Source organism: Balaenoptera musculus, chromosome 7, assembly GCF_009873245.2.
Source record: "Balaenoptera musculus isolate JJ_BM4_2016_0621 chromosome 7, mBalMus1.pri.v3, whole genome shotgun sequence".
Lineage (NCBI taxonomy): Eukaryota > Metazoa > Chordata > Mammalia > Artiodactyla > Balaenopteridae > Balaenoptera > Balaenoptera musculus.
In genome coordinates, this window is record NC_045791.1 from 2,349,243 (window position 1) to 2,367,321 (window position 18,079).

General features: G+C 42.4%; 1 protein-coding gene across 8 annotated transcripts in view; it reads left to right on the top strand.

Annotated features, from left to right (window-relative positions):
- Positions 1–7,672: 7,672 nt before the first annotated feature.
- Positions 7,673–18,079, top strand: part of OCA2 (OCA2 melanosomal transmembrane protein) — a 279,721-nt gene continuing 269,314 nt past the window's right edge. For 6 of the 8 annotated variants that reach the window (XM_036859042.1, XM_036859038.1, XM_036859037.1 and 3 more), the window contains exon 1: positions 7,673–7,777. The gene's annotated coding sequence lies outside the window, so the exon portion shown is untranslated. The remainder of the gene's footprint in view (positions 7,778–18,079) is intronic. The other 2 variants (XM_036859039.1, XM_036859041.1) reach the window with 2 other exon arrangements.

Below are 18,079 nucleotides of genomic sequence, written 5' to 3' on the forward strand. Positions count from 1 at the left end.
GGTCATATGGTAATTCTATTTTTAGTTTAGTTTTTTTTTAGTTTTTTAAGGAACCTCCATACTGTTCTCCATAGTGGCTGTATCAATTTACATTCCCACCAACAGTGCAAGAGTGTTCCCTTTTCTCCACACCCTCTCCAGGATTTATTGTTTGTAGATTTTCTGATGATGCCCATTCTAACTGGTGTGAGGTGATACCTCATTGTAGTTTTGATTTGCATTTCTCTAATAATTAGTGATGTTGAGCAGCTTTTCATGTGCTTCTTGGCCATCTGTATGTCTTCTTTGGAGAAATGTCTATTTAGGTCTTCTGCCCATTTTTGGATTGGGTTGTTTGTTTTTTTAATACTGAGCTGCATGAGCTGTTTATATATTTTGGAGATTAATCCTTTGTCTGTTGATTCGTTTGCAAATATTTTCTCCCATTCTGGAGGTTGTCTTTTCATCTTGTTTATGGTTTCCTTTGCTGCGCAAAAGCTTTTAAGTTTCATTAGGTCCCATTTGTTTATTTTTGTTTCTATTTCTATTACTCTAGGAGGTGGATGAAAAACGATCTTGCTGTGATTTATGTCAAAGAGTGTTCTTCTTATGTTTTCCTCTAAGAGTTTTATAGTGTCTGGTCTTACATGTAGGTCTCTAATCCATTTTGAGCTTATTTTTGTGTATGGTGTTAGGGAGTGTTCTAATTTCATTCTTTTACATGTAGCTGTCCAGTTTTCCCAGCACCACTTATTGAAGAGACTGTCTTCTCTTCATTGTGTTTCCTTGCCTCCTTTGTCATAGATTAGTTGACCATAGGTGCGTGGATTTATCTCTGGGCTTTCTATCTTGTTCCATTGGTCTATGTTTCTGTTTTTGTGCCAGTACCATATTGTCTTGATTACTGTAGCTTTGTAGTATAATCTGAAGTCAGGGAGTCTGATTCCTCCAGCTCCGTTTTTTTCCCTCAAGACTGCTTTGGGTATTAGGCCTGTTTTTATTTTCATTACTCTAGGAAGTGGATCAAAAAGGATCTTGCTGCGATTTCTGTCAAAGAGTGTTCTTCCTATATTTTCCTCTAAGAGTTTTATAGCATCCAGTCTTACATTTAGGCCTTTAATCCATTTTGAGTTTATTTTTGTGTATGGTGTTAGGGAGTGTTCTAATTTCATTCATTTACATGTAGCTGTCCAGTTTTCCCAGCACCATTTATTGAAGAGTCTTTTCTCCATTGTATAGTCTTGCCTCATTATCATAGATTAATTGACCATAGGTGTGTGTGTTTATTGCTGGGCTTTCTATCCTTTTCCATTGAGCTATATTTCTGGTTTTGTGCCAGTACTGTACTGTTTTGATGACTGTACCTTTCTTGTATAGTCTGAAGTCAGAGAACCTGATTCCTCCAGCTCCGTTTTTCTTTCTCAAGATTACTTTGGCTATTTGGGGTCTTTTGTATCTCCATACAAATTTAAAAATTTTTTGTTCCAGTTTTGGGAAAAATGCCATTGGTAATTTGATAGGGATTGAATTGAATCTGTAGATTGTTTTGGGCAGTATAGTCTTTTTCACAATGTTGATTCTTCCAATCCAGGAACCTGGTATACCTTTCCATTTGTTTGTGTCATCTTTGATTTTTTTCATCAGCATCTTATAGTTTTTGGAGTACAGGTCTTTTGTCTCCTTAGGTAGTATATTCCTAGGTATTTTATTCTTCTTGATGCTATGGTAAATGGGATTGTTTCTTTAATTTCTCTTTATGATCTTTCATTGTTAGTGTATAGAAATGCAGCAGATTTCTGTGTATTTATTTTGTATCCTGCAACTTTACGAAATTCATTGATGAGCTCTTGTAGTTTTCTGGTAGCACCTTTAGGATTTTCTATGTACAGTATCATGTCATCTGCAAACAGTGACTGTTTCACTTCTTCTTTTCCACTTTGGATTCCCATTATTTCTTTTTCTTCTCTGATTGTCTTGGGTAAGACATCCAAAACTATGTTGAATAAAAGTGGTGAGAGTGGACATGTTCCTGACCTTAGAGGAAATGCTTTCAGTTTTTCACCATTGAGTATGATGTTAGCTGTAAGTTTGTCATATATAGCCTTTATTATGTTGAGGTATTTTCCCTCTATGCCCACTTTCTTGAGAGTTTTTATCATAAATGGGTGTTGAGTTTTGTCAAAAGCTTTTTGTGTAGCTATTGAGATGATCATATGGTTTTTATTCTTCAGTTTGTTAATGTGGTGTATCATGCTGATTGATTTGTGGATATTGAAAAATCCTTGCATCCTGGGATAATCTCACTTGATGATGGTGTATAATCCCTTTAACGTATTGTTGCATTCAGTTTGGTAGTATTTTGTTGAGGATTTTTGCGTCTATGTTCATCAGTGATATTGGCCTGTAATTTTCTTTCTTTGTGGTATCTTTGGTTGTTGTATCAGGGTGATGGTGGCCTAATAGAATGAGTTTGGGAGTGTTCCTTCCTCTGCAATTTTTTGGAATAGTTTCAGAAGGGTAGGTGTTAACTATTCTCTAAATGTTTGGTAGAATTCACCTGTAAAGCCATCTGATCCTGGACTTCTGTTTGTTGCAAGTTTTAAAATCACAGATTCAATTTCAGTACTTGTGATTGGTCTGTTCATATTTTCTATTTCATCCTAGTTCAGTCTTGGGAGATTGTATCTTTCTAAGAATTTGTCCACTTCTTCTAGGTTGTCTATTTAATTGGCATATAGTTGCTTGTAGTAGTCTCTTATGATGCTTTGTATTTCTGTGGTGTCTGTTGTAACTTCTCCTGTTTCATTTCTAATTTTATTGGTTTGAACCCTCTCCCTCTTTATCTTGATGAGGGTTCTAAAGGTTTATCAATTTTGGTTATCTTTTCAAAGACCCAGATTTTAGTTTCATTTAGTTTCATTGATCTTTTCTGTTGTTTTCTTCATCTCTATTTCATTTATTTCTGTTCTGATTTTATGATTTCTTTCCTTCTAATAACTTTGGGTTTTGTTTGTTCTTCTTTCTCCAGTTGCTTCAGGTGTAAGTTTAGGTTGTTTATTTTCCTTGTTTCCTGAGGTAAGAGTGTATTACTATAAGCTTCCCGCTTAGAACTGCTTTTGCTGCATCCCATAGGTTTTGGGTCATCGTGTTTTCATTTTCATTTGTCTCGTATTTTTTTTTTATTTCCTCTTTTATTTCTTCAGTGATCCATTGGTTGTTTAATAGCATATTGTTTGGACTCCACACGTTTTTGTTTTTTACTGTTTTTTTTTCTTCTTGTAGTTGATTTCTAATCTCATAGCATTGTGGTCAGAAAAGATGCTTGATATGATTTCAATTTTCTTAAATTTACTGAGGCTTGCTTTGTGGCCCAGCATGTGATCAATCCTTGAGAAAATTCCATGTGCACTTGAGAAGAATGTGTATTCTGCTGCTTTGGGTTGGAATGCTCTGTAAGTATCAATCAAGTCCATCTGGTATAATGTCATTTAAAGCCTGTGTTTCCTTATTGATTTTCTGTCTGGATGATATATCCATTGATGAAGGTGGGGTGTTAAAGTCGCCCACTATTATTGTGTTACTGTCTATTTCTCCTTTTATGGCTGTTAGTATTTGCCTTGTATATTGAGGTGCTCCTATGTTGGGTGCATATATATTTACAATTGTTATATCTTCTTCTTGGATTGATCCCTTGATCGTTATATAGTGTCCTTCTTTTTCTCTTGTAACAGTCCTTATTTTAATGTCTATTTTGTCCGATATGAGTATTGCTACTCAAGCTTCCTTTTGATTTCCATTTACATGGAATACATTTTTCCATCCCCCACTTTCAGTCTGTATGTGTCCCCAGGTCTGAAGTGGGACTCTTGTAGACAGCATATATATGGGTCTTGTTTTTGTATCCATTCAGCCAGTCTATGTCTTTTGGCTGGAGTATTTATTCCGTTTATGTTTAAGGTAATTATTGATATGTATGTTCTTATTGCCATTTTGTTAATTATTTTGGATTTGTTTTTGTAGGTGTTTTTACCTCCCTTCCTCTTTTGTTGTCTTCTCTTGTGGTTTGATGACTAACTTTAGTGTTGTGTTTGGATTCCTTTTTCTTTTGTGTGTGTTTTTCTAATATAGATTTTCAGTTTGTGGTTACCATGTGGTTTTGATATATCAGCCTATATATATGCAAGATTGTTTTAAGTTGCTGGTCTTTTCATTTCAAATGCATTTCCAATATACTGAATTTGTGTTCTCCTCTTCTCACAATTGCTGGTTTTGATATCATATTTTTTGGGGGATGGTTTCCTACCTTTACTATATGTTTGCCTTTACTGGTGAGATTTTCCAGTCATAATTTTCTTGTTTCTAGTTGTGGCATTTTCTTTTCTGCCCAGATAAGTTCCTTTAGCATTTGTTGTACAGCTGTTCTGGTGGTGCTGAATTCTCTTAGCTGTTCTTGTCTGTAAAGCTTTTCATTTCTCCCTCAAATCTGAATGAGAGCCTTGCTGGGTAGAGTATTCTTGGTTGTAGGTTCTTCCCTTTCAACACTTTAAATATATTGTGACACTCCCTTCTGACCTTCAAGTTTCTGCTGAAAAATCAGCTGATAACCTTATGGGGACTCCCTTGTACATTATTTGTTGCTTTTCCCTCATTGCTTTAATATTTTTTCTTTGTCTTTAATTTTTGTCAGTTTGATTACTATGTGTCTCAGCATGTTCCTCCTTGGGTTTATCCTTCCTGGGACTCTCTATGCTTCTTGGACTTGGGTGACTGTTTTCTTTCCAATGTTAGGGAAGTTTTCATCTATGATCTCTTCAAATATTTTCTCCAGCCCTTTCTCTTTCTCTTCTTCTTCTGGGACCCTATAATGCAAATGTTGGTGTGTTTAATGTTGTCTCCTAGGTCTCTTAGTCTGTCCTCATTTCTTTTCATTCCTTTTTCTTTATTGTGTTCTGTGGCAGTGATTTCCACCATTCTGTCTTCCAGGTCACTTATCCATTCTTCTGCCTCAGTTATTCTGCTATTGATTCCTTCTAGTGTATTTTTCATTTAAGGTATTGTATTGTTCATCTCTGTTTGTTCTTTAGTTTTTCTAGGTCTTAGTTAAACATTTCTTGTGTCGTCTTGATCTGTGCCTCCATTCTTTTTCCAAGATTTTGGATCATCTTTACTGTCATTATTCTGAATTCCTTTTTGGGTAGATTGCCTATCCCACTTCTCTTAGTTATTCTTCTGGGTTTTTTTCTTGTTCTTCATCTGAAACATATTCCTCCACTGTCTCATTTTGTCTAAATTTCTGTGATTATGTTTTCCATTCTGCAGCCTGCAGGGTTGTAGTTCCTCTTGCTTTTGGTGTCTGCCCACTGGTGGGTGATGCTGATCTAAGAGGCTTGTGCAGGCATCCTGATGGGAGGGAATGGTACCTGCCCACTGGTGGGTGGAGCTGGGTTTCGTCCCTCTGGTGGGCAGGGCTGTGTCAGGGATTTGTTTATCAGGCAGCTATTTATTCAAGATGACTTTAAGCAGCCTGTCTGCTGATGGGTGGGGCTGTGTTCCCACCCTGTTGGTTGTTTAGTCTGAGGCGTCCCAGCACTGGAGCCTACAAGCTTTTGGGTTGGGCCAGGTCTTGCTGAGAAAAGGGTGGCCTCCAAGAGGGCTCATACCAATGAGTACTCCCCAGAACTGCCACTGCCAGTGTCCTTGTCCCTGCAGCGAGCCACAGCTGCCCCCCGCCTCTGCAGGAGACCCTCCAATACTAGCAGGTAAGTCTGGCCCAGTCTCTTAGGAGGGCTTCTAGAGCTGCTGCTGTATCCAATCCTTGTTCTCAGCTGCCAAGAAGGGAACCCCCACCTGGACCTGGCTTCAACAACCAGGAGGGAGGGTTGGCAGTGACTCAGAAGCCCAGAGATGGAGAGCTTATGGTTTGGTCCCGTGTGGTGCTTGGTCTCGGAGACTCTGCCCTGCTCTGAGGGGGCTGCACTGCCATGTGGGTTTGGACATGGCAAATGCCAATTCCTGGCAGGGTTGAGGTTTCCTCCATAATTTAGGCCATGCAAGCCCACCCCTGGAGCAGGAATAGGGTTGATTCCCCTGCAAATGTTTAGCAGCTACACAAGAGACATGGGCTAGGCTTGGGGTCTGCGCATGGATGCCAGGGACATGGGCATTAGGCACAGAGAGCCATGCAGTGGCCACAATTGCCATGCTGCTGCTTCATGATCCTCCTTCGGATAGGCTGGCCCTCACAGTAAGGCTCCCAGTGTGTGGAGGCCATTCTGTAAGGGCAGAGCAGCCTGGAACCTTCTGTCTGTCCCAGAGGCCTGCATATTCATGCTCTGGGGCCCCCTTGCCACCTTCTGCCCTGTGGAGGAAGACTTGAGGTGCTGGAGAAAGACTTGGCTATGGTTGAGTGCAGATGCTGGCATTCCTGGGGTGGCCACAGGCTCTGTGTGGCCCCCATTCCATGTGGATGGGGTCACTGCTGTGTCCACACTGGCTGCCTGTGGCAATCTGAATAGAGACATCTACAAACATGGCACTGGGCCTCCTCTTGGAGAGGCTGGGCTTTCCTGCCAGCGTGCCAGCAGTGGTACTGCACTGTGGCAGTGCTCACCGTGCTCTGGGAGACCCAGAGGCCCTGCATCCTTGGTCCTTGCTCCTGGGCAGCCCCCTGCCTTGTACAACATGCTTGTTTTAAGTCTGTGCCTCCAAACACCTAGTGCAGCTGGGCTCCATGAATAAATGGTTCTCCCAGAGAGGCTTGGAGAGGAACCTCCCATAAGGATACCTTTTTGGGTTCTGCCTGTTACACTGTTGATGGGCCAAGAGCCTTGGACTTCCTGCCAATACCTGGGCAGTGCCCAGTAGGCTAAGCTCCAGTGGGGCTGCCCAGTCCACTGCAGGCCTGTGTGTCTGTGTCTGTGTAGTTAATGTGTCTGTGCATATGTCTGTGTGTTGAGTGTGTGTAGTTAGGTGTCTCTCTGTGTACCTGTTTATATTTCTGTGTGTTTCTGCATCTGTGTGTGTGTAGTGTCTGTGGTGTGTGTGTGTCTGTGTGTCTGTGTACAGTGTACCTGTCTCTGTGTCTGTTTTTATTTCCTTGTGTGTTTATGTGTCTGTGTGTGTGTCCATGTGTGCATCTGTATGTGTTTGTGTGTAGTTTATGTGTCAGTGTGTGTGTCCATATGTGCATCTGTATATGGGTGTGTCTGTGTGTGTTGTTTATGTGTGTGTGTGTGTGTCTGTGTGTTGTATGAGACAGTGCTTTCCACAAGCGTAACCTTGGCTGCAGCCCTAGGCTGGAGGCGGGAAAGGGCATGAGAAAATAAGAGGAACACTGGTCAGGTTTATCAGCTCTAGCAGAGAACTCTTAAAACGCAGAACAGAAAAAAGTAAGCAGAATATTCACTCATTTTGCATTTTCCCAATTCTTGTTCACAGGGAAAAACCCGTTACAAGTATCAATACTTGGCCACCTTCTACAAGTAGAGCTTGACAAGGGCACAGCGAGCGCAGGTTGCACCCGGCTTTCAGAGAGGCCAGAGGCCAGAGCCTCTTGTCTTCATTTCCTGACTGTCTCCTGCAGCTGCTGGGGTGAGGGAGCAGGGGCGGGAGCGGGGACTTGGTGGGGGGGCTGCCTGTCGTGATGCCTGTGGGCGTGGCCAGGAGGGCAGGAGGACTGCGGAGCGGGCTGGGAGCGCCTGACTCCTGGGACTGCCTCCGTCACCATTCAGAGCTCTCACCTTGGACGGTAAACTCACTCTTGGAGGAAGATCAAGTCTTCAGGTTCGTTGGGAGAGAGGTGAGGAGCTGACCTGTTCTGGGGAGCAGGCGGGGTTTCAATAAGCCTGTGCTGAGTTGTTGCTTTAAGGAGCGAGGAGAGTTCCTCTAAGGGAAAACGCGCGAAGTCTAAGACTGAGTAGCTGGTGTGAGAACACGGGCTCACCACCACGCCAAGCATTTCCTGGGTTTAATGGCTCACTGGGAGGCAAGTTCCCAGGACAAAGGGCGCCCGAGCCCGGGTGGGCCACGGGGATCAGGAGGCGGAGAATTTGGAAGTGTTCAGGCAGCAAATGTTCTGCCTGAACTGCTGGGTGGCATCTGCTCCCACTGCTGGCTGAACCCACGTGAGCGCTAGTCAGGCGTTCCTGTGGAATGGAATGTGCCAGGGTGAAAACACTGAATCCCTCAGAGCTGCTTCTCTGCACTCTGGCCACACACACAGTGGAATAAATGGATTTAATGTCGCAGTTCTTTGCAAGGACGTGGATATGAAGCACAGGCATCCCTGGGTGTGGAGGTGTTTGGGTTTGCACACCCAGGCCTGGGCCAGGGTGTCAGGGCAGGTGTCTGGGGCTCCCACCACACTGGCCTGGCTGAGCGCTGATTTAAGGGATGTGACAATTCTACAACGTGCAGTGATTCTGAGGAAGAGCCAACAGGAGGCTGTGAGCAGGGTGGGCTGTTTCTATAGCCTAAATACAAGGCAGTCCACTGTAACCTACATCATCTAGGAAATGCCATCCCTGGGGTGTGCTTGTCAGGGGTGGGCATGAGGTCTGCTGTCCAGGCCCCTGGTGCAAGGCTTGCCAGGGCTTGGAGGGCCTGGGAGCTTGAATGCATCTGGGGAGACCTACTCGCACTTATTATAATTGCTAATAAGGATTAAATCTCATTAGAAACAACAGAGGTGAAAGCTCTAGGTAAACTGTAAAGGATTGCACAAAAACTGCTCCTTATTGCAAATTTAGCTTACAAACACTTGAGTGCAGTTGTTCAAATCAGGTGTAATGTGGGGATGATTTAGGAACATAAGTTCCTAAAGTTTTACTGCACTGATGAAAAGCCAATGCTGATACTATTCTTGTTCTTTGAGAAGACATGACACCCTTGGGGTTAGCTGAGGTCTGAGATCATCAGGAATCGTGGGGGAGGGTGAGATCCTAGCTGCTGCTGGAGACTCAGCAGCCTAGATGCCTGAGAAAGGTTTTAAGCCTGAGTCCAGGGCATCACGTGTGTTTTGGAAAGATCGCTGTGGTTAAATGGTGGGGAGCAGCTAGGGGGCTCTAGAAAGCCACTGCTGAGTCCTGCCAGCTGAGAGGTGGCTGCACAGTCAGGTCAGGGGGGCACTGCCTAGGTGAGGGGTCTGCAGGGTCAGAGGGAGTCGTCAGAGGCGCTCCTGATTTGTGATATGTGCACCTGAATGGTCGCAGGGCCCCGGGGGAAGGGCCAGGCCTCAGGACTTCAATGGGGGTGTTTGGGCACCTTGGAGACATCGGGGTAGACAAGAAGGCAGCTGGACACAGTGGTCTGGGCTGCTGAGGGGAACTGGGGAGTCACCTGTCCGCGGGTGAGAACCTCACTTGCTGGTTGGATTTTACAGAAGTTTGATTCCGGATTTTGCTGCGGGGTGCGCGGAGGCACTTGCCTGCTCTCAGGGAGCTGCGCACCTGCGCAGGTTGCCCATGTGCAGGGCCCCCGAGACCCCCAGCCCACAGGAAACGCACTCTGCAGGGGTGGGAGCAGGACTCCGCCCAGCGCAGGTCTCTTTTCAAGTAGCAGGATCTGATCTCGGAGGGACAGCCGAGAGCGGTCCTGAAGAGAGATCTTACTTCCCTGCCCGGGAATTGAACCTGGGTAGCCTGGATGAAAACCAGGAATCCTAGCCGCTAGGCCACCAGGGGCTAGAGGCTAGAAGCAAAGGGGCCCTAGCTCTTTCCCCTGTTTGAAAGCAAGAATGTTTCAAGGAGGCAAAAACTGTAAAAACAGGTACAAAGGTTATTATTAAAGACACAGCACAACGTATGGGAGAGCACACAGAGAAGCAATTTGTTTATTTGAGACAGAGCAGGGCAGAAATACACACCCAGAGAGAAGGGGTATAAGCGTCCTCTCTAACGAGCAGGAGCACAGTACAAGTCAGAAATGGGGCAGAAATACACACCGGGAGAGGAGGGTGGGCGTCCCGAATGAGGGGCGCAGTACAGAGGCGACTTAAGTCCTTTCTACAGGACAGTCCTTCCAGGTCTTTGTTTACCTTTGGCCAATTATCTCGTTTCTCTTTTCACACCTGACTGGTCCCAGGACCCTCCCCACATGCGTGCGCAACTTTTTGCTACGAGGGATCCCACCCCAGAGGCCTGTGGGTGCATGTCCACACACACTATGGGGTGGCGGCCCCTCCCTTTTTGACCCCCACGGAGCCTTCCTGCGCATGTGCAGACAGGGAAGTTTTCCTTGACCTCAGGAGTGGTCATCGTGTCTCCTTACGTCAGCAGAGCTCAGCTTCTGCCACCAGCTTTGTCCTTAGAGCGTCTGGGTGAGACCAGAGCTTCAGCGTTGCTCCACTTGACAAACCCCAGGTGTCCGGCTCAGGGGCCCATCTATCTCCTACCTCAGATCTAACGTCTCCCACAATGGGGAGAGGAAGAGAGAGAGAGAGAGAGAGAGAGAGAGAAGAGAGAAGAGAGCCTGCAGCTGGGCTGGCAAAGCCCACTTCCCGGAGCACTGAGTGGGAGGGCCACCCTCCGAGCCTCCAAGCTCAGAGGAAGGCCGCCCTTGTCCACTGAAAAAGAAATGCACAACCTAAAAGTTGAGAATTATGCTTTATTCAGTGGACTCATGCCCCAGAAGAATAGCTCTGAGGGACTGCTTCGAAGAAGTAAGGGGGGAGCCAGGATACATAGGAGTTTTTGCCACAAAAACCAGGTAGTTGGAACATCAAAAGATTACCGTTAATTAAAAAGAACCAGACATCTCAAGTTAAGGAATTTAGTGCTTTTCTATATATGGGAAATACTAGCGTCTGGGCTCACTGAAATCATTCCTTTGATGTGCACCTCAGCTCTCTGGGGCCAGCATCCCGCTTGCTTTCCTCCACCCTGAATCTCCGCAGGGTGCACAGTCGGAAGCGGCTGCAGAGGCTGATTGCTCGATGGTCACATCATCCTTTGTCTACTGACATGGCAGGCGGCATTCGTGGTCCACACTTTAAAACGAGAACGTAAAGGGAGGCTTTTGACCCAGTTCGTTCATTGCAAGAGCCATCTGAAGGGATTAAAGATCAGACTCCACAGTCTGTGTCCTGGCCTGGAGTGGGATAAGGGCAAAGGCCCCTGCACTGCCCTTGCTGGGAAATGTCTGTCTCTGTGCACAGGCCGGGCTGAGAGGAGGCTGACTCCCGGCGGCCTCCACGGCCCCAGGGTCTACACCTGCACCTTGCCTGGGCTTCATCACCTAGAAAGAGTGCACCAAATTCAGTGGGCCCAGCCACAGTCCCGAGGTTGCCGCCACCTGGACAGTTCTGCACCAAGAAGGAAGCTTTGGTCCTGAAGGGTGTGTTACGGGGAGAGGGACATTCCATGACTGGGGTGTCTTCTCAGGACTCAGACATTGTCCATGGGAGGAGGGAATTGCCTGTAGAGTGATTTCTTTTTAGTAATCAAGTTTTCACAGCAGCTAGTATGCTTTTTTTTCTGTCTTCTCATTTCATTATTGCATTATGTCAAATGATTAAAGAACTTGGAGAAAGGTGTTCTTAACATTTACAAAGAAACCATTTTCCATTTGATGTGTATTGCTGCTGCTAATTTATGCACTACCGTAAAACCACCACGCTGGCATTTTATTCAGTAATACATTTTATTTAATTGGCATGCCTGTGCAGGAGAGGGCACCACATTCTCAGGACAGCCAGAACAGCACCACAACACACACAGTGCACCAAGGAGATGCTTGTTTAGGTGCAGTCTTGCTGGGCTGACGGCCACTGAGGGCAGGTACCTAGGACTTCTCGCCTTCCACTTCCTGTCCCTCGTGTCCCTGCTGCCTCACTTGCACCAAACCTGAGCTCTCCTCTGTAAATGCAAAGAAATTCCATCATGCCCACAAAGCCCAGCCAAGTTCTGCTGTCAGAGCCATCAGGAAGGGCTGCAGGTGTCCAGCCCTGGCTGGAGCATGGGGAGCACAGCTCTATTGATCCCCTTTTCTTAACACCTCCATTGTTGAGCTTCCCCTCCGGCCCGGAGCAGCGAACAACGGCTGCTGGACCAGGTTGGGAAGGGCACAGGGGTAGCACCCCCTGTCTTCCCCAGCAGGGCATGACCAGTGTCCCCCCCATGTGCACTATCCCCTGGGCACCCTTGCACCCAGTGCTGTCATCTGATGAGCCCCTCTACCACACTCTGGGCACATCCTCTGGAGGAGCAGTGAGGCCGGAGTAGCATGGCCTGGAGCCGGGTTGGTAAGCATCAGCAGGAGGGGCCAAGGCGAGTGGGGAGCATGTTGTGGCAGTCCTGGGGTACCAACCAGAGCCTCAGGTAATTTTCAGTCTGCTGCCTCTGAGCTGGGAGCGGGAGTAAGCAAGTGCATGCACTCTTCAAGCGGAGTCTTGATTTCCTGCAGCCCTGTGGTAAGCCCCACTGGATTTCAAATCAGCTAAGTGGGCTCATCCTCCTAGTGTCAGATCCCAGGGTTGGGGTGCCCAATATATGGCTTGAACCCGTCACTGCCTAGGGAAGACCCCTTAGCCTGTGATATCCCCTTCCTCTTCTGGGTCCCTTGCTAGGTACGAGGGTCCCAACTAGACCGCTTCACCTCCCCTCCTACCAGACTCTGTGTGCTTGTTTCTTTAGAGCCGTGGCTGTAGATGAGCTATTCTGCTAGTCTTCAGGTCATTCTCAGCAGGAGTTGCTCTATATGTGGTTATAGTTTCGACGTGTTCATGGGGAGAGGTGAGCTCGGGGTCCTCCCCCTCCACCATCAGATCCTGCCTCCTAAGCACTCAGATACTGACAGGTGTTGACAGACAGCTGGGTCGTTTCCAGTTTTGGCCTGTTATGGATAGAGCTGCTGTGAATATTTGTAGATAGGTTTTTGTGTGAGAGTAAGTTTCGTTCATCTAGGGTAACTGTCCAGGAGTGCAATTGCTGGGGCATATGATAGCTCTTTTATAAGAAACTGTCAAACTGCTTTCCAGACTGTCTATGACATGTTGCATTCCCACCAGCAGTGTGCGAGGGGTCCAGTCTCTGCCTGCTCACCAGCGTTTGGCGGTGTCTCTGTTTTTAAATTTTAGGTATGCAGTGATATGTCATCGTAATTTTAATTTGCATTTCCCTAATGGCTAATGATGTTAAACATCTTCTCATGTGCTTGTTTGCCATTTATATATACTCTTCAGTGAAGTGACTCCTCATATCTTTGTCCATTTTCTAATTGGGTTGTTTCTTTACTGTTGAGTGTTGAGGGTTCTTTATATATTAGGGATATCAGTCCCTTTCTGAATATGTGATTGGCAAATATTTTCTCCCAGCCTGAAGTTTGTCTTTTCATCCTCTTAAGTTTTCACAGAGCAAAAATTTTTTAATTCTTATGAATTTCAATTTATCAGAAACTTTTTTATTTTATGGATTGTGCTTTTGGTGTCACGTTTAAGGCTCTTTGCCAATCCCCAGATCCTGAAGATTTTTTCCTATGTTTATTTCTTAAGCTTTTATACTTTTACAATTTACATTTAAGTCTGTGGTCCATTTTGGTATAAACTTTCATATAAGATGTAAGACAGAGCTAAAAGTTCTTCTCTCTCTCTTTTTTGCCTACAGATGTCCAATTGCTCCAGCACCATTTGTTGAACAGGCTGTATTTCTTGCATTGAATTGCTTTTGCGCCTTTGTCAAAATCCATTGAGCATATTTGTGTGGGCCTATTTCTGGGTCCTCTGTTCTGTTGCATTGATCCTTGTGTGTATATCTCTGCCCACACCACACACTCTTAGCTATAGAGTAAATCTGGCAATTGAATAGATTGGTTCCTCCCACTTAAATCTACTTTTTCTAAATTGTTTTAGTTATTCTCAATTATTTGCTTTTCCATATAAATTTTAGAATAATCTTATTTATATCTATAAAAAATCTTTCTGGAATTCTGATAGGCATTGCATTAAATCCCAATCTTGGGAACACTGACATCTTCACTATATTGAATCATCCAATCCGTAAGCTTGATTTATCTCTCCATTTATTTAGATCTTCTTTTATTTCTTTCATCAGCATTGTGTAGTTTCCAGCATATGAGTCAGTAAATGTTTTATTAGATGTATACCTATTTATATTTTTTAGCAATTGTAAATGGTATTATGTTTTTAATTTTGAGGTCAACCTGTTCATTGATAGTATGTAGAAATATTAGATTTTGAAATGTTTGTCTTGTATTCTATAACCTTGCTGAACTCACTTATTAGTTTTATGAGATTTTTGTAGGTTCCTCGAGATTTTTTTTGTGTAGAAAATCATACCATCTGCAAATTGAGACAGCTTTATCTCTTCCTTTCTACTCTGTATGCCTTTACTTCCTTTCCTTGTCCTATTAGCCTAGCTAGAATTTCCAGTGCTATGTTGAGTGGGAGTGGTGGGATTGGACATCCTTGCCTTGTTCCTGATCTTAGCAGGAAATCTTCAAGTTTCTCACCATTAAGTATGATGTTAGCTATAGGTTTTTGGTAGATAGTCTTTATCACGTTGAGGAAGTTACCCTCTATTACTGTTTTTCTTGGAGTTTTTATCATGAAGGGTGTGGAATTTTGTCAAATGCTTTTTTCTGCATCAATTAATATGATCATGTGATTTTTATTCTTTAGGCTGTTAATATGGTAGATAATATTGATTGATGTTTTTATTAGCTTTATTGAGGTATAACTTAACATACCATACAATTCATCAATTTAAATGGTACAATTCAGTGGTTTTTAGTATATTCACTGAGTTGTGTGACCATCACCACAGTCAATTTTAGAACATTTTCACCAACCCAAAATGAACCCTACACACATTAGCAGTCACTCCTCACTTGGCTCCAACAGTGCCCTCCTCCGTCCATCCTAGGCAAACACTAATCTACTCCCTGTCTCTATAGATTTGCCTATTTGGAAGATTTCATATGTAAATGGAATTGGGCAATATGTGTGCTTTTGTGACTACCTTCTTTCACTTAACATAATGTTTTCAAAGTTCATCTGTGCTGTAGCATGCATTGGTATACTCTTTCTTTTTTATTGTTAAATAATATTCCATTCCACATTTTATTTATCCTTAATCAGTGATCAACATTTGGGTTGTTTCCAAAATAATACAAAAAAGTATTCATTATACTTTTACAAAGAGTATACATATACTTTTTGAGTATTAAAAATGCTTCTATGAATATTAATGTACAAGTTTTTGTGTGAATATATGTTTTCATTTCTCTTGAGTATATACCTAGAAGTGGAATTACTGGTTCATATTTAGCATTGGTCAACCTGTGAATATTGAACCAGCCTTGAGTCCCTGGAAAAAACCCTACTTGGACATGATATATAATTCTTTTTACATATTGTGGAATTTCCTGTGCTAATATTTTGTCACGGTTTTTTGCATCATAGTCATGTAAGATACTGGCCTGTAGTTTTCTCTTTTTTTGTACGTCTCTGTCCGATTTTGGTATCAGGTAATACTGGCCTCATAAAATTAATTGGGAAGTATACCTCATCTTCTGTAATCTGCAAGAGATTGGGTAGGATTGGTGTTAATTCTTCTTTCATTGTGGGGTAGAATTTTCAGTGAAATCATATTGGCCTGGAATTTTTTTGGGGGGGAACTTAAAAATTCAAACTCAATTTACTTAATAGTTATAGGATATTCAAATTATTTTGTATTGGGTGAGTTATACTAATTTGTGCTTTTCTGAAGAATTGGTCCTTTTCATTTAGTCAAATTTATGTGTGTAGAGTTGTTCATAGTGTTCAATTATTATCCTTTTGATGTCTGGTGGTCTGTGGTGATATTCCCCATTTCATTCCTTGTGTTGGTAATTTGTATTCTCTTTTTTCTTTGTCAGTTGTGCTAGAGGTTTGTCAATTCTATTGACGTTTTTGAAGAACTTGTTTTTGTTTCATTTTCTCTGTTGTTTTTCTGTTTTCTATTTTGTTGTTTTTATACCTATTATTTTCTTATTTTTTGTTTGCTTTGGGTTTGTCTTGCTCTTTTTTTTCCTAGGATATTGAGAGGGGAGCTTAGATTATCAATGAGACTCTTTCTCCTTTCTAATATGAGCAATTAGTGCTATACGTTTCCCTCTCATCACTGCTTTAGCTTTGTTCCACAAATTTTGATATGTTATATTTTCATTTTAATTCAGTTCAATATAATTTTGGTTTACCTTGAGACTTTGTCTTTGACTCCTGGATTATTTAGAAGTGTGTTTTTTAATTCCAAGTGTGCAAACTTTTGGCCTTTCTGTTATTAATCTCTAATTTGGTTCCATTGTGTCTGTAAAACACACTGTATATTTCAATTCTTTTGAATTTGGTGAGTTTTTCTTAATGGCTCAAGGTGTATATGGCCTTGATATATGTTCAGTGGGCATTTAAAAAAATGTTTTGCTGTTGTTGGGTGGATTATTCAATAGATATCAATTAGATCCCATTTGTTGATGGTATTGTTCAGTTCTTCTGTGTCCTTGCCAATTTTCTGTCTTGTTGTTCTGTTGATTGCTGATAGAGAAATGATATATCCAATGCTATAACTGTACATGTCTGTTTCTCCTTTCAATTCTGTCAGTTTTCCATCACATATTTTGAAGCTCTGTTGTTTGGTGCATACACATTTCATATTTCTATGTTTTCTTGGTAAACTGACCCATTTATTGTTATACAATATCTCTGTCTGTCCCTAGTAATTTTCTTTGATCTGAAGTTTACTATATCTTGTACCAATACAGCCACTCATGCTTTTTTTGGATTAATGCTTGAATGATATATCTTTTGTCCATCTTTTTACTTTTAGCCCACCTATCTTGTTATTTTTGAAGTGAATTTCTTGTAGACTGCACATAAATGAGTTGTGTTTTTTAATCTACTCTGCCAATCTCTGCATTAATTTTTGTATTCAGACCACTTATATTCAATGTAATTTTGATATGTTAGGGCTGTGGGTTACTTAAATATATTTTATAATCCCATTTTGATTTATAGTATTTTTAAATGTATCTTTTATAGCTTTTCAAAGTGGTTTCTCTACATATTAAATTATGTATACATTACATGTCACAGTACTGTTGCCATTATTTTATCAGTTTGAGTAAAATCTAGAAAGCTTACCTCCCTCTCTGTTCTTTTTTTTTTTTTTAAAGCCTGGATAATAATTATAAAATATAATCATCATTTAAATAGGTGTATTAGGGTGGAGAGGCACATATAAATTTTATGGTTGGGGTACTGTTTTTTTATGATTTTTAAAAAATTTTTATTGGAGTACAGTTGATTTACAATGTTGTGTTAGTTTCAGGGGTACAGAAAAGAGAATCAGTTATATGTATACATATATCCACTCTTTTTTAGATTCTTTTCCCATATAGGCCATTACAGAGTATTGAGTAGAGTTCCCTGTGCTCTACCGTAGGTCCGTATTTGTTACCTATTTTATATATAGTAGTGTGTATATCTCAATCCCAATCTCCCAATTTATCCCTCCTCCCTTTACCCCTTGGTAATCATAAGTTTTTTTTTTAACATCTTTATTGGAGTAAAATTGCTTTACAATGTTGTGTTAGTTTCTGCTGTATAACATTGTGAATCAGCTATATGTATACATATATCCCTATATCCCCTCTCTCTTGGGTCTCTCTCACACCCTCCCTAGCCCACCCCTCTAGGTGGTCACAAAGCAGCGAGCTGATCTCCCTGTGCTACGTGGCTGCTTCCCACTAGCTATCTATTTTACATTTGGTAGTGTATATATGCCCATGCCACTCTCTCACTTTGTCCCAGCTTACCCTTCCCCCTCCCCGTGTCAAGTCCATTCTCTACATCTGTGTCTTTATTCCTGTCCTGTGCCTAGGTTATTCAGAACCATTTTTTTAGATTCCATATATATGTGTTAGCATGCAGTATTTTTTTTTCCTCTTTCTGACTTACTTCACTCTGTATGACAGACTTTAGGTCCATCCACCTCACTACAAATAACTCAATTTCAGTTTTTTTAAATGGCTGAGTAATATTCCATTGTATATATGTGCCACATCTTCTTTATCCATTCATCTGTTGATGGACACTTAGGTTGCTTCCATG